This window comes from Oreochromis niloticus, unplaced genomic scaffold (genome assembly GCF_001858045.2).
Source record: "Oreochromis niloticus isolate F11D_XX unplaced genomic scaffold, O_niloticus_UMD_NMBU tig00002461_pilon, whole genome shotgun sequence".
In the NCBI taxonomy this organism is placed as follows: Eukaryota; Metazoa; Chordata; class Actinopteri; order Cichliformes; family Cichlidae; genus Oreochromis; species Oreochromis niloticus.
Genome location: NW_020327642.1, coordinates 146,166 through 161,069, shown reverse-complemented (window position 1 = coordinate 161,069; position 14,904 = coordinate 146,166). Strand labels below are relative to the sequence as shown.

Here is a 14,904-nt window from a genome sequence, read left to right as displayed (position 1 = left end):
ATTTTCGAATTGCACTTTAATAAACTTCATTTCAAAAACCTTTTTTCAATTGCACTTTAATAAACTTCATTTCAAAAACCTTTTTTCAATTGCACTTTAATAAACTTCATTTCAAAATCCTTTTTCAAATTGCACTTTAATAAACTGCATTTCAAAATCCATTTCCCTTTCCTGTTCGCTCAGGGATTAACATGTGGATTAGCAGTTGGATAAGCAGTTGGATTAACAACTTCATTTTAAAAATCCTGCTGCTATTCAAATTAGCCACACCGTGGGATGTAAGGAGCTCTCTGATTGGTTGGTCAGACACAGGCTGTCTGCCAGCCTGGATTTTTCTAGCTCATAGCTTCGCCCTGCTAAGAAGTGTGTGCTTGTACAAAGGCCGTTCAGCCTCGGGATTTACACTCGGCTCGACACGGATATGTGAAGACTGAAGGGAGCCTGCAGTGAAACGGAGAGCCAACCTCTGACTGAGTGCCTGTTTACTCAACGTGGCTAACGCTAACATCACCTCACGTAGCCCCGTTATTTTAAATTCATTTTAGCTTATGAAAATTTTACGTCGCAGCTGTACGAGCTAGCTACGTGTTTTATAAGCTGCTGTGCTCTTCACAAATAAAGCTGGAAGCAGCTCAGACTGTTAGAACCAGCACTGAGCCCTGTTACATTTATACAGTGTTAGAGCAATGGCTGCAACCTACAGCCTTTAAACTGGCGATTAAAATGCTGACAGTAAACTCGTCAGTCCAGATGTTACCACATTACTCTATGGTACTTAGAGTTAAAACAACTGAGACAGGCTGATTAAAATAACAGCTGTCAGTTCTCTCATTCATTATATCAAGACTGGAGATCACACTACTGATTTCAGTTCATTTAATATGTGAGTGCACAGATTCATTCTCAACTGGACATAAATGATGATCAAAGGTTGTATATATGATGAATTCATCAAATCCCAGCCTCTAACACAGTGCGCTGAATCTTAGCTTTGGATGTCCAGTATATTCTAATCAGTGCAATGTAAGCATTCACTGAACCTACAGTATCTACACCTGTGTGGCAAATGTGTGGTAAAGACACAGATAATGAAGTTTAATTATTAATACAATATACATCATGAGAAATGAAAGCTGAAATTGATTCAGTTTAGTACTTTTCTCTGTATGCTCTGTGATTATAAAGGCCTTAAATTCTGTGATATATACTGTAAATGATTTTCACAGAGGTCTTAAAGTACTTAAATCACTGCTGATAGTCTGGTTGTTTATATTTTCATGTTTTTGTGTCTGTAGGGCTGTTTGATGACGATTTTGACTCCTCTGGGAGATGAGGACACACCCACATCTGTTCCATACTGCAGCCATTGATGGTGTTACAGCTCTGAGTCAGCTTTGGGCCATCAGATGCACACACTGGAAAACCAGCACCTGGACTTCATGCAGGAGATTCCTTTTCATGTGCATATGCTTTAAAACTGTAGATTGTTTCTGACATTTTTTTTAAGGATTTCACTCTTCTGTGATCTCTTTAACTTCAGCAATTTTCCTGATTCTTCATAAACTCGATTTCCTTCTTCTAGTATATGATCCATTTCATAACCAAAACTAGAAACAACAAATTCATCAGGCCAAGTCTTCTGGCGCTGTATCGCAGGTACATGTGGGAGTATGTCTGTGTCAGAAGATGCAGTAGAGAAGGTATCGCTTTCAGGTCTGACAACTCTTAATGTGCCCTTCTCTGGTAACTCCTGGATGTCCACAAGGAGACAAAAACCACCATCAAAGTCCGGATCCTCATAGTAAAGGCTAAAGTCCTCATTCAGTCTTGCTTGAACCTCTCTTGAATTATTTCTTTCAGCTCCTCCACTGACTTTGGTCGCTGAAGTAGAGTAAGTTTCAGGGCGGTGTCTCGTTCAACATACACACGCAGCACATGCTTCTGGGCAGCAGCCATCTTTTGGTTCCTGGAAAAAAAAACAAAAAAAACACATTAATTTTTATGGAGAGTAAAGGTGATACAAACAACGTACACAAGTCCATAGCCTCACTTGAACGATGGGAAGTATGGAAAGACACCTGCAGGAGTGAGGCAGTTTATTCATGGACCCACTGCCCAGCCTTGACTTGTAGAGCTCGCTTAGTGGAATACCCCTCTAAACTGTTAAAAGGATTTCGAGATTATCTCACAACCACACATTTGAGACTACGAAAAAATACAAACATGCGTCTAATTACCATCATGATAACACACTCGTGTTGTTTAGCATTATTCGTTTCATGCTAGCACACACACACACATAGCTCAACAGCGTAAACTACTGACTGTGTAACGCGGACACTTATTGAAATAAGTATACTCACAATACGCACGTGCATTACCAGCGAATACGACAACCGGTAGAAACGGACAGTAGAAAGTTTTGGCAGAAAGTTCAAACGCATGGAGCTAGAACTGCCACCGTCAACTTCCCGGGCAAGAATACAATGCATTATGGGAAATGTTGTCCCCCACGGTGTCAGGGGTTTGTGTCGTGGAGGCGTGGATGAGAGAAGGAGGACCCAAACGCTGGACTCACAGGTAGGTAGGTGAAGGTGGGTGTTTATTGTCGATGGAGTGAACAAACAGAACAGAAGTAGGAAACGGCTGGCTGGCTGGCTGGACGACTGACTGAATGAACGAATGAAGGACTGACTGACTGAAGGACTGAATGGCTGGCTGACTGAAGGCAGGCTGAACCGACAACATAACATCACAATAACATCAATGACACGACAGAGAAGTGGTAAAACTGAGGAACTTAAATACACAGACTGGATGATGATGATAATTGGACACAGGCGAATACACAGCTGAACATAATGAAACAGGAAATGGTAGGAGTGGCGAAAACAGAACATGAACTGAAAACGCTGGGTCAATGACCCAGGAATCCTGACACATGGAAAACCGCCAAAACTTTACACCGTTGTAATTTGAAATAACATTACGTATTTGTCACATTCGAAAACTTCTAAAATTACAATTACTTGGATTCGAATTTATTTATAACAAACATTCACTGTACACAAAGTACGAATATATTTCCAGTAAAAAATAAAAAAGACTGTTTATTGAAATTAAATTTAAACAAAACAAAAACACGTTAGACTTACCAAATTTAGGGCAGTTGATGAAAAAAAAATAAGGTGGTGGTCGTGGTGGGTTGAAGTTGGGGACTCTTAATCCACACGGGCTGGCCAAATCTTCCCCGCATCAAGGTAAATTCAAGATGGCTGACTCAGCTTTCCTGAGGGCGCAACAAGACTCCACCCACCAGAACGTCACTAATATATGCTTCTTAAACTTTTTGAGCGTTCCAAACAAATTAGCTAAAAAATATTGAGCCCTATTCAATTAAAGTTGCATAAAAGCCAACAGAGCTCAATACTTTATAGTTTGCTCAACTACAAAACGACATTTGAGTGTTATGAGCTTATTAGTTATGAGCTAGAACAACTGTTAGGGATTACAGTGTACTTCGTGTAGCAGGATGTATCCATCCTTGTTGTAGACGGTGCAGGTGTAGCCACCATGGTCACTAAGTTGGGGGTCTTTCAGTTTCAGACTGAAGTCTTTAGTTCTCAGAGGATCTTCATTCATCTCTGTGCGGTCTCTCTCTCTCCTGGTCCTGTAAGAGATGCTGGTGTTCATTTCTCTGATACACATGGACCATCGTATTTCAGTGTTTCCAGTCCACTTTGATGTCCTGAGGAACATCATCTTTGTATATTTTCTGTTTTCAGGGTCAGACTGAGGTCTCTGCTTCTCGTGGGTCTTTTCTGTATTTCTGCTCCTTTAACACAGCTGTTCTAACACCTCAGATACACCTGGACCAAATCTCCTCAGGTGAGTAAAGGATGCCTTTAAATGCTGTGAGCTGAAGAAACATTCTGAGCTCTTGTCTTGATGCTTGATGCTCAATCATCCAGGTGAGTAAATCTCAAAAAGTGGATACTGTTCATCTGGAGCGTTTTCAGTGGGAGGAACATTTCATCACTTGGATGAAATGACAAAATGTTTCTTCCGCTGAAAATGTTACGTCCAGATGAACAGCATCCACTTTTTTGGGATTCTGAGATCTTCATTAACCAAAGGATCCTCCTATCAGAGCTCTGCTCTTTCTATATTTCAGGAAGTACAGGATTTCCTTCCCATCTTTCAAAATGGGGAAAAATCCTTTACTTTCTTAGGCACAGGCCATGTTTTGAGGTAACCTAGCCTTGCCAAACATCCAGGGATTTTATAGGAAAGGACACTAAGGAAGAATTGTCTACAACCAAATCAATCCAACACTGCAGCCAATTCCCCGCATTGCTATTAGGCATGCAATGTAGAGAATTGGCTGGAAAGACAGCTATAGCAGGAAAGGATTTACTGCAGGTTAGTGTGGTGAAAGATAGAGATGTACAATGGGGCAAAAAGTATTTAGTCAGCCAACAATTGTGCAAGTTCTCCCATTTAAAAGATGAGAGAGGCCTGTAATTTACATCATAGGCTGGGAAGACTGAATCTGCAATAGGTAAGCAGCTTGGTGTGAAGAAATCAACTGTGGGAACAATTATTAGAAAATGGAAGACATACAACCAGAGGTGGGTCAAGTACCGAAAAATTGTACTCAAGTAGGAGTAGCATTACTTAAAAATATTATTACTCAAGTAAAAGTGAAAAGTAGTCGTCAAAAATGTTACTTAAGTAAGAGTAAAACAGTACTTGGTGAAAAGACTACTCAAGTTGCGAGTAACTGTTTAAAATGTCCGATTTATTTCTTAAATAAATGCTATCAGACAAACAAAAATAAATAAATATACAAATTTTTGCATTTTCAAAAGGAATATATGTAAAAACATCAACAAAATAAGGCAAAACTATTCTAATTTCCAGATTTCAGTTTTTCACAACATAAAGCCTTTTTAAACAATACCTACAGTAAATAATATAAATGTATAAACAGTGCAAACAATTGCCAGTGACAAGATATGCTGTAAACTTGTAAATATTAATTTTTGCTCCAAATGGCACAGCAGCCTCAGAGAAAACATTAGAACGAGGCATCTTCAACATATGTTCATACAAGGCAGCTCAGTTTACCATAAGTTGTATAAATGTGCATTTATTTCTGCATATTTAGCAAAAATGTGCCATTTCTTCACTCAGTGAGGTGATGGTTAAGCTTCAGCAGCAGTTTGCTCTCAAGGTTCTTGCTGTGAAGCTGTAACTGCTCAGCAGTGAACAGGAGTCCTGCATGACTGAGAAGTCCTTCACAGGCTCCAGATGCATGACGAGCTGTATTGATTTTGATCGACAGCTTCTTGATGTGAGGAAAGCCATGCAATAGATCCACACCTCCAGTGAATGGACATGAAAGGTACCTCTCCAGTTCCCCTGCTTCTGGCTTTCCTCACCCCATGGATCCATCATCTTCATCGAATAGGCTGCTGTTTGTGCTGGCCTCATCCAGCTCTGAGTCTAGGTGATGTCTGATGAAGTGGAGACCTGTGGAAAGATGTGAGGTTTTCAAAAGAATTAAGTCTGGTCATTATAGTGCTGTATACACTGCCAAGCTGCAGATGTTTGTTTGGAGCCTCCAAAAGCTGGCCATAGCAGCTTTTCCTGAACCAGACCCTGCAGGATCCACCTGAGTGTCCCAGTCCTGGACCCTGTTTGTAACCAGGAGGATCCCAGGCCTGATCATTGTTGATGTATTATAAATGTTCTTGTTTTATTCTCATTAAATAAATATGTGTATAAATATGTGGATTCATGTGTTAGTCCTGGATGTTGATGCTTGTTTGTTTGAAAGGACACAGATGGACATTATTTCCTTCTTTCCTTCCTTTTTGTGTCCTCTGTGCTTCATCTGTTGCTCTTCACTCTGTTACTTTGGACTGATTTCACTCACACTTTGTTTCCATGGTTTCTTTGCGTCACACTGACAGCACGTGAACAACACGACATGTTTGATCTCAAAGGAGCAGCATCCTCTCTCCAACCTGTTTCTCCATCTTCTACAACACCTGATTCATTCCAGTTTCTCTGCTTTCACTTTGATTCATGTCAACATGAAGCCTGAACGTCTGTGATGAACACACTATCAGCATCACTGACATATTTCATCATTTAAAAACACTTCCTGTTACTGTGGTGGTTACAGTATGGAATAGTATGGATGGTAGTGAAGAGGAAGAGATTGGGGGTCAGGGTGACGAGAATGAGTGGGAAAAAGTGGGAAAGGGGGGGAAGAGGCACAGAGCTAGTGAAAGGAAGAGGAAAAAGAGAAGTGAGGGTAGTACGGAAGGGACTGACAGTGAAGGTACTGAAGAAGGAACGAATCAGAGTATGAATGTCATTGTCAGGTTTGAGGAAGAGGGTGTGAAGAAAATAAATCCACTTAAGCTAACAAGAGCACTTAAGGCACAAATTGGGGAAATCAAGTATGCTAAGATCCTCAGAGATGGAAATTTACTGGTGGGTTGTAACACAGAAGTGCAGGTGGAAAGAGCAAGGAAACTTGTGGGGGTGTGCAAAGTCAGAGTGAAGACTGCAAGAGTAGGGGAAAGGAGCACTAGTGGAAATAAAGGAGTTATTGTGGGTGTGCCGTTGAATGTAAATATGAAAGACCTGATGGAAAATTTAAAACTGAGAAATGGGGAAGTTAAAGGAGCAAGGAGAATGACAAGAGGTCCGGAGAAAGTAGAAACAGAAACTGTGGTGGTGGAATTTGACACGAAAGAGGTACCAAAAGAGGTCTTCTTTGGATTAATAAGATTCAGTGTGAGGGAGTTTGTGCCTAAACCAATGAGGTGTTTCAATTGCCAAGAATTTGGAATATTGCCAAAGTGTGTAAAGGGAAGAGGAGATGTGCTCGATGTTCTGGTGATCATGAATATGGGAAGTGTGGTGTGGGAGTAAAACCTAAATGCTGTAATTGTGGAGGGGAGCACGGTGTTGCTTTTTGGGGGTGTGAAGTGTTGAGGCAGCAGACAGTCGTTCAAAACACCAGGGTACTGCAGAGAGTGACATATGCAGAGGCATTTAAAATGGTGGAGCAAGAGAGACAGATTGGGAAACACAGGGTAGAGGAGAAACAAGTAATGGAGAAGGTTATGGCAATGGTTGAAAGGAAAATAGAAGAAGAGAAGAAGAAGATGGTGACATTCGTTGCGGGAGTAATAAATGCAACTTCAGATGTGAAGTCCAAGACAGAGAGGATCCAGATTATTGTGAAGGCGGCATGTCATAGTTTAGACATGAAGAATATCAGGTGGGAGGATATAAGAGGTGAACTAATTAGTCAGGCAAGTCAAGAGGGATAATGTGGTGGTTAGTTCTTATAACCATATTACTCTTACAGTGGAATGCCAGGAGTCTCTTCTCAAATGGTCAAGATTTTAAGCAGTTTATATATGAACAGACAGAAAAACCTGACCTAATTTGTATTCAGGAAACATGGTTGAAGCCTTTTTTGGATTTTAGAGTGTATGGGTATATTGCTGTTAGATATGATAGGGAAGAAGGGACTGGTGGTGGGTGTCTTACGTTGATTAAGGAAGGTATTCCGTACAAGATAGGTGACAGGGAGGGGGATTTGGAGTATGTAGTGATAAAGGTTTGGATGGGAGGGAAGGTGGTTATGGTTGTTAATATTTATAATCCATGTAAAAGGTTAGAGTTAAATAAGCTGGAGGAAATGGACATGAAAGGAAATATTATATGGTTTGGGGATTTTAATGCACACCATTTGTTATGGGGGAGTGACAAAACAGACTACAATGGGGGAGTGTTAGAGGAATTTCTGGACAGTAAAAATCTTGTATGTTTGAATGATGGGAGGAAGACACGAATTGATATTAGCTCTGGTAAGGAATCCGTATTAGACTTGACTTTTGCTTCTAGTTCTTTGGCGCCATTATGTGAATGGCGAGTAAACAATAAGTCGTTTGGTAGTGATCATTATCTGGTTGTGAGTAAAATAAGGTTTGGTCACATACAGGTACCTGAAACGTTAGGGGGGAAGTGGGTGTTTGGGAAGGCAAATTGGGGGAAGTTAAGTAGGGTTTGTGAGAGGAAGCTTTTACAAGTTCAAAATCATTTGAGTGTCGAAGATATGACTCACAAAATCAGTCAATGTATTCTAAGCGCTGCTGAGGAGGCTATTCCAAAGACAACAGGGAGAGTTAGAAGGAGAGCAGTCCCATGGTGGACTGCTGAATGTCAGTTAGTAGTTAGAGAACGAAATAGAGCATTTAAGTTGGTCAAACGGTCTCATAATTTTCAACACTTAATTGACTGCAAAAAAGCACAAGCAAGAGTCAGAAGTACAATAAGAAGAACGAAGAGAACGTACTGGAGAGATTTCTGTAGTACACTTGGTAGTAATACTGAATTGGGGGAAGTGTGGGGGATGATCAGGAAAATGGGGGGAGACAGAAGAGACTGGAGTTATCCAATTCTTGAAAAGAATAATCGAGTAGCTGTTACTGATGGGGAAAAAGTTGATTTGTTGGCAAGTACTTTTGTTGATGTACATAGTGGGAGAAATTTATCAGAGGAAAGTAAACGAGGAAGAGAGAGAACTAAAGAAAGACATCTTGACGCTTTAGGGAGGAAGGAAAGTACTGCAGATGTAATGGGTTGTCCCTTTTCTATTGGAGAACTGAAAAGAGCTCTGGGCAGTACTAGGAACAGTGCTCCAGGGAAGGATGAGATATGTTATGTTATGCTGAAACATCTAAGTGATGAAGCATTAAATAAATTGCTAATGTTGTTTAATAAGGTATGGACAGTAGGGCGTCTCCCACGTCGGTGGAAAGAAGCGCTGATTGTACCAATAAAGAAACCAGGGAAAGACCATAGCGATCCTGGAAATTATAGGCCCATTGCTCTGACTTCCAATATGTGTAAACTAATGGAACGGATGGTGAATGAGAGGTTGGTTCACTTTTTAGAGTCAAGAAATGTCTTAGCACCCTATCAGAGTGGTTTTCGTAGAGGAAGAGGGACGATGGATCCTGTCTTATATCTGGAAGATAATATCAGGAAGGCTGTTAATAAAGAGGTGGTGGTTGCTGTCTTCTTTGATGTAGAACAGGCATATGATATGCTTTGGAGAGACGGTCTACTGATTAAGCTACATGAAGCAGGGATAGGAGGAAGTATGTTTAATTGGGTGTTAGACTTTTTATGTGACAGAACAATTCAAGTTAAAATAGGGTCGCATGTTTCTGAGCCATGTGTAACAGAAAATGGAACAAGAGATTAACTTGGAAACATCACATAGAACACGTTGTGGGGAAAAGTAAAAAGGTTCTCAATATTTTGAGGTGTTTAGCAGGACTGACATGGGGTGCTAATTTTGCTGCACTTAAGAGTATTTATCTCACGATGATTCGATCAAGATTGGATTATGGGTGTGTGGTACATGGATCAGCGGCTAAGACTTCCTTGAAGAAGCTGGATGTAATTCAAGCTCGAGCACTGAGACTTTGCTTAGGGGCAGTTAAAACAACACCAATATGTGCTCTACAAGTGGAATCGGGAGAAATGCCACTGTATATTAGAAGGCAACAGCTGTTGGTTAATTATTGGATAAATTTGAAAGGTCATGACGAAAACCATCCTGTTAAGAAAGTGTTAGGGACTTGTTGGGAAAGAGGAAAGGTTTTTAAAAATAGTTTTGGGTGGGTTGGGGATGATAGAGCAAGGACTTTTAAAGTGTATGACAAAGACTTCAATCAGACAGTGTTGTGGCCTTTACGACCCATATGGACATTGAAATATATTGACGTAGACAGATCATTAACGGACACTAAAAAGAGGAAAGTGACCACAGATATTTGTCAAAAATTTTATAACAGATTGGAGAGCAAATACAGTGACTTTTTACAGGTGTATACAGATGGGTCAAAAGATCCTAAAACTGAAGCAACTAGTGTAGCTGTGGTAATTCCGGAGTTAAATATCAAGATTGCTAAAAGAACATCAACTCGTCTGGGTGTATATGCAGTTGAATTGTATGCTATACTGCTGGCTCTAGAATGGGTGGAAGACAGCAGAGTCTCCAAAGTACTGATATGCAGTGATTCATTGTCCGCATTATTAAGTATTGAACAAGGATACACAACTACCCATCAGCAAATTCTGTATGACATTCTTTTTGCTCATCATAGACTGTCTGACCAAAATAAACATGTGGTAATAATGTGGACTCCGGCTCATGTGGGTATTTTGGGGAATGAAAGCGCAGATAGGTTGGCCAAAGCAGCTGTTTAAAGAGTCGACATAGATGTACAGATACCACTGTCAAAATCTGAAGGGAAAAGTGTAGTTTGGACAGAAAGTAAGAACTTCTGGCAAATGGCATGGGATAATGAAACAAAAGGGAGACATTTATATAGGGTGCAAAAAACAATAGAAGCTAAGAGGAGTAGTGTGTCTGTGAAGGTTCTCAGTCATCCAGGTCATCGTAGTCAAAGGAGTTTGCAAAGAAAAGCGTCTGGACTTCTTTGAGTTGCTTGAAGACGTTTCACCTCTCATCCGAGAAGCTTCTTCAGTTCTAAGGTCAAATGGCCGAGAGTCCCAGATTTAAACCCAGTGGGAGTATCCCCCCAAAGAGGGACAAAGGACCCCCTGGTGATCCTCTAATCACATGCGCCAAGATGTGAAAGCGGGTGTGGTACCTAATCAGCCAGGGTTTCGGGTGAGCTCATTGTGAAACCTGGCCGCACCTTGTCATGTGAATTCCTGAGGTCAGATGGCCCAGGATGTGAGTGGGCATTAAGGCGTCTGGGGAGGGAACTCAAAACTGGATTATAGATGGCAGACAGTTGGTGTCGTAAACCGCCACCTCTGTTCAAAGATGGTCGCTCACAGTGGACATAGATGGCCTCTTTCACTCCTCTTTCAAACCATCTGTCCTCTCTGTCCAAAATGTGAACATTGGCATCCTCGAAAGAGTGTCCTTTATCCTTAAGATGCAGGTGGACTGCTGAGTCTTGTCCCGTGGAGGTGGCTCTTCTATGTTGTGCCATGCGCTTGTGGAGTGGCTGTTTGGTCTTTCCAATGTAGAGGTCTGGGCATTCCTCGCTACACTGTACAGCATACACCACGTTGTTAAGTCTGTGTTTTGGAGTTTTGTCTTTCGGGTGAACCAGTTTCTGTCTGATTGTGTTGCTGGGTCTGAAGTACACTGGGATGTCGTGTTTGGAGAAAACTCTCCTGAGTTTCTCTGATACACCGGCTACATAGGGGATGACAACGTTGTTGCGTCTGTCTTTCTTATCCTCCCTCGCTGGTGTCTGATCTTCTTTTCTGTGCATCTTTGCTGACTTTATAAACGCCCAGTTAGGATAACCGCATGTTTTGAGTGCTTCCTTTACATGTGTGTGTTCCTTCTTTTTTCCCTCAGGCTTAGAGGGAACATGTTCTGCCCGGTGGTGTAGGGTCCTAATTACTCCAAGTTTGTGTTCCAGAGGGTGATGGGAGAGGAGTAGTGGAGGAGTAGTGGATTAAAGAGACAAGAGGAGGTTGTTATCAGTAGAATACGAACGGGCCACTGCTTTTTAAATGGTACTCTTTTTAGGATAGGTAAACATCCGACTGGGTTGTGTGATGGGTGCACTGATATGGAGACGGTTGAGCATGTACTCCTTAGTTGTAGGAAGTATGCAAGTCACAGGAGGGTGATGTGGGGTTAAATGAGTGGTGGAAGGGAACTTACGTTTGAACAAGTGGTTAATAAGTTAAGTCATGGTGAAGGGAAAGTGGCGGTTTTTTGTTTTTTGAGAAATACTGGTCTCATCAAGAGGATCTAAGGATTCAGGAGTGATGGACGATTAACAGCCAGGAGATGGCAGTAATGCAACAGTTTTGGATGCAAGCTGCCGTTAAACTTGACTGAAGAAGAAGAAGAACATACAGCTGAGCCCCTCCCACCTGAGCTGAGTTTCAGGTGGAGTCCCGCCTCCTTCCAGGAAGCAGCTCACCTGTGTGTCCGTGTTTAGTGTCCAGGGCCCTGTTTCAGAAAGCGGGTTTAGAAAACTCAGAGTTAAAAATGATACTCAGGGTTGAGTAACCCCGAACTGTCCAACTCATGACCAACATGCAGTTGTGAGTACTCTTAATACTCCACAGATCATATGAGTTTACAGTAGAACAGCAATGTTGTTAATTTCTTTACTACAGGAAAATAATGAAGAAACATTGACAGCTGTTACAGAGGAGGAAGCAACAGAGACACTTTATGAGGTTTACATCTTACAATGGAAAATATAACCATTGAATAAAATGTGGTACTATAATAAAACCATGGACTTTCTATGTCTCTAACAGAGTGATGATGGAAATGCAGAGGAAGAGGGTCCAGCCACTTCTCCAACAAACCTTTCCGCAGTAAGATGTTCAGCACTGATTTACAACCAACCTAAGTAGGCATGTACTATGAATGTCAATGCTATTTCCTGTGTTTCAATAGCTCCCTGTAAAGCAGCTGTACAAGACCTATTTGATCAAGAAAATTAAAAAAATGCGACTTGGAAATGGAACACTTCAAGCAGCAGATCCAAAAGACCAAGATTGAGATTTTACTGCTGGAACATCAGTTAAGGGTGGGTGAAGTGGTCAGAGATGGACGAATTATTTCAGTGTTTGAACAACATAATAATATACTTATTAATACTTTGTGTACAGGAAATACAGGCGACCAATAAAGCCAGTTGAACAAAAAATCTGTTTATTCTTCTTTCAACATGTTGAGGTGATGGGTCACAGGAAATGATTGTGACATATGGTGTCTCTGACTGCTCTTCCATCTTGTATGTCCGTGGGAGGGTCAGGATGTTCATGGTTTGGATCACTGCTGATGTTTGGTTCAGAAGGACAGTGTTCTCCTCTAATTGTGGCAATGTTGTGAAGAATCACACATGCCACAATAATGTCACATGCCCTTTCTGGGGTGACCCTGAGTCTTTGAAGGCACTGGAACCGGGCCTTAAGCATTCCGATAGTCATTTCAACTCTGGCTCTTGTCCTGCAATGAGCCAGATTATATCGCTGCTGTGGGCCCGGTTCAGGGTCAGGGTAAGGGGTAAGCAAATAGGGTAAACATGGATACCCCCTATCACCAAGCAAGTAGCCAGTGAACTCTCCTCAGACAGAAGGATACACTTCAGTTCAAATGTCCCTGTAGCAATTGGTCTTTATATATTTTAAAGTATTTTCAACTCACCATGTCCAAATTTTGTGCTCAGTGTACATTCACAAAAAATTCGTGAGTCATGAACAGAGCCTGGCCACTTGGCTTCCACATTTGTGATAATGTTGGCAGCATCACATATGATCTTCACAGTGCAGAGAACACAAATTAGCATCCATTACCATAATGAAATAATGTGTTAGTTTGAAATGCTACAGGGAACTATGTACCTGTACATTAATGCTGTGAAAGACTTCCTGTTCACATAGTCTCCTTCATTTACTGAAGGGGCAATGATTGGAATGTGAGTGCCATCAATCACGCCTGGGAACCCTGAAAATAAATGTAAAATTTAAGTAGTCGTTCAAGTATCACCACATCATGAATTAAGTTTTGTTCATCCTGATACCTGCAATTTTGTGGAATCCCTCTTTGATAAATCTTGTGGGTCTATGACCGAGGAACACCACAAACGAGTACAGGAGACGTTTCAGTGCAACTGTAACATTCCTGACTGCCCGACAGACGGTAGCCTTGGAAATGTGCTCAGCATCACCAATATTATACAGAAAGCTCCCGTTTGCAAAAATACGAAGTGCAATACAAATAATATGCACAGAACTGAGAGAATGTCCGCGATGTGTCACATGAGCAATATAAGGCCTGAGGATGTTATTCAAATAAATTATAGATTGTGCTGAAAAACGGTAACGTTCAAACAGAAAATCATCAGGAAATGATAAAATGTCCAAACGCGCTCTAATCACTCTCTCCCGGCGGAGAGCTCTGCGGAGAATTTGGGCTTCAACATCTACTGGCTCTTCAAGGAAGGGGCACGCCATGTCTGACACTTCCTACAGTCAGGTTTCCGACAAAGAGGCGGAGACAGTCAGGGTTAGTTGAAGTAAACCTGCTAGGGGGCAGGTTAGCTTCACGGAGTGTGTCGTCATAGTGACTCACTCAGAATTAATCTAAACTCGCTTTGTGAAACCGAAAACCCAGAGTTTTCGTTAACTCAGGGTATACTTACTCAGAGTTTGCACTAAACCGGCTTTCTGAAACAGGGCCCAGGTGTGGAGTGGAGCTTGTTGTTGGTGTGTGAAGAAACTGTAAGTTTGCTTTGTTTCCTCCTTTAACAGTTTGTCTTTAGGAACTTTACTGTTTGTTCAGCTCATGTTTGATTTCTTCACACAACAAACTGTGTGTTTGTATTTCCGGTCTCTCCATTAAAGTCAGTGTGTAATGATTTCCTGGTCTAACATCAGCTGTGTGCAGCTTAGTTTCAGCACAAATCTGCCGCTCCATAGTTCACAGTAACGGACTCACAGCTGGACCAACGAGGCCGAGTGTGTCCGTCACTGTGAGCTACGTTTGTGTTTGTGTACTTGTAGTTTGTACTTTCTGAGTTCACTCAGAGGACGCAGCGTACGTGATGACGTCACATCCCTTTACCTCCTTTACTGTCACTGTGATTAATATTTACACACGAGACAACTGCAGAGCTCTGACGCCAAGCTAGCCACACAGCATGCTAACGCTAAGCTAACGCTAAGAGCTCTTGCAGACACGAGTTAAAAAGCTGCTTTTAGTTTGTGATCAGAATCCAGGACCGAGAGCAGCAGCAGAGTTGATGGATGATGAATTACTGGATGGAAGAAGCTTCTCATTAGCAG

The 14,904-nt window shown here is 41.5% G+C and overlaps 3 long non-coding RNA genes across 6 annotated transcripts; 1 reads left to right on the top strand and 2 right to left on the bottom strand.

Annotated features, from left to right (window-relative positions):
* Nucleotides 1–1,874: 1,874 nt before the first annotated feature.
* LOC109200327 (uncharacterized) lies at nt 1,875–3,289 on the bottom strand. 2 transcript variants are annotated; one of them, XR_002060505.2, is made up of 3 exons: nt 3,156–3,289; nt 2,051–2,160; nt 1,875–1,966 (listed from the first exon to the last, which is right to left on the bottom strand). It is a non-coding gene; the product is annotated as an uncharacterized LOC109200327 (long non-coding RNA). The 2 variants fall into 2 exon arrangements; XR_003217799.1 differs by lacking the exon at nt 3,156–3,289 and adding an exon at nt 2,364–2,701.
* An 8,845-nt stretch (nt 3,290–12,134) lies between these two features.
* Nucleotides 12,135–12,976, top strand: LOC112845025 (uncharacterized). 3 transcript variants are annotated; one of them, XR_003217802.1, is made up of 4 exons: nt 12,135–12,147; nt 12,223–12,285; nt 12,370–12,429; nt 12,512–12,976. It is a non-coding gene; the product is annotated as an uncharacterized LOC112845025 (long non-coding RNA). The 3 variants fall into 3 exon arrangements; XR_003217801.1 differs by having other exon boundaries at nt 12,139–12,285; XR_003217804.1 differs by lacking the exon at nt 12,370–12,429 and having other exon boundaries at nt 12,139–12,285.
* Nucleotides 12,977–13,041: 65 nt separating this feature from the next.
* Nucleotides 13,042–13,480, bottom strand: LOC112845026 (uncharacterized). The gene is made up of 3 exons (XR_003217805.1): nt 13,462–13,480; nt 13,265–13,376; nt 13,042–13,184 (listed from the first exon to the last, which is right to left on the bottom strand). It is a non-coding gene; the product is annotated as an uncharacterized LOC112845026 (long non-coding RNA).
* Nucleotides 13,481–14,904: the final 1,424 nt, after the last annotated feature.